Here is a 1809-nt window from a genome sequence, read left to right as displayed (position 1 = left end):
CTGTGATGCCTAAATTCACTTCAGATTATTTATTTTAGTGTTGTACTTTTTACATTTATTTGGAGAAAGTAGAATAGAATTTTAATATCTTTTAATATCTTAAAATATAATTATGACAGATGAATGGTAGTGAATCACTAGATTTAAATTTCAGTCATATATGTGACCCTGGACCACAGTCATAAGTCGCACTTGCGTGCAGCATCTGGTGGAGAATTGTATAATAACAGCATTTTGTTCACTTAGATTATTTTCCTGAGCTTTATTTGCGCAAATAGCAACAACAGACCATGAGGATTCACACATTGTAGCATCATGCACCTGCAGTGCTTCTGTGAATGGAGAAAAACAGAAATTAAGTCTGTAAAAGGAATCAAATAAATATGACTACACAAAATATATTTCTCTTAACAAAAGAAAAAAAAAAACTGTGCGCTAAGTAGCCTATAGGCTACGCTAGTTTTGTGACACTCTTAATGCATTTTATTTCTATATATTATTTTATAACCCATCTGATCATGCAGGAAGCCTCATACGCACACAAACATTAGTTCTAGTGTTGCTTGACATTTCAGCTATTCATCATCAAACTAAAATGCAGTCAAACAAATATAAAAATGACACTGTTTATTTTAAAAGGTCCACTGTGAAATCAGCGTGCAGTACCCAAAACACATTTTTTACACATATGAAGGATTTTACATGAATATTGGAACATGAGTGAAGTATAAAGCCATGTTTAGGCAACATAATAAATAATAGTTTAACTACTAAAATGTTACAAATATGGCAAAAATGGAAACATTTGTATGTTGAATGAGAGAGGATTGTGAGCCCAATGCTGTTTCAGCTTTGCTTGACATTTGTGTGCTGTTTATAATAAAAACCATTAGCTTACAGTGTGATTTTTTTAAATCTGTAATATCGTTAAATGTAAAGGATTTGTTGTGGACTGAAAGGAACTAAATAGGCTAAATAATGTTTATGTTTGTAAACATGACATGCAAGAAAAAATAAATAAATCGTGCACACGATTACTATTTCGTTCCCTCGATTTGCTAATTCATTCCTTCATTTGCTAAATCGTGCACACAATTTTCTAATTCATTCCCTCGATTTTTAAATCGTGTGCATGAATTAGCAAATCGAGGGAACAAATTAGTAAATCGTGCACACAATTTATAAAATATGGGAACGAAATAGTAAATCGTGCACACGATTTAGCCTACTATATATTTTTTTTCCTGCATGCCATGTGCAGGGCTACGTATTCGTACGGCGAGATTGGCGGCATACGAATGTTTCATGACTCACACGTGAACTCTGTCGTAAGTTGATTTATGTGCACGGATCTGCGTTCGTTTCTACGTTAGATTGATAAATGAGGCTCCATGTTCCATGAAGATATTTTGTAAATTTCCTACCGTAAATATATATCAAAACTTATTTTTTTTGCACCATTAAGTATTGCACCAAATAGTTGTATCTTAACAAACCATACTTTCATGAAAAAATTACCCTTATGACTGGTTTTGTGGTCCAGGGTCACATATAAGAGTCATATGGACTACTTGGTTCTTTTTTTTGGAGATTTTGTGTTTGTACTGTGAAAAGAAAAAAAAAAGAAGACAATTTTCATTTTAGTGGTGAATAACATTTCCTGTTATTGTCGCCTGATGTTTGGGAAGCCGTTGCATACAACCGAACATGCAAGGACCTTTCCGTGACAATTACACCCCCTCCCCCCTCCAAAGATCAGAGCATGAGGTGAAGATGGGGCCGCAGCGTCGTTTCCACGGCAACCTCGCC

Source organism: Cyprinus carpio, chromosome B8 (assembly GCF_018340385.1).
Source record: "Cyprinus carpio isolate SPL01 chromosome B8, ASM1834038v1, whole genome shotgun sequence".
NCBI lineage: Eukaryota > Metazoa > Chordata > Actinopteri > Cypriniformes > Cyprinidae > Cyprinus > Cyprinus carpio.
Note: the sequence above shows the minus strand (reverse complement) of the source record.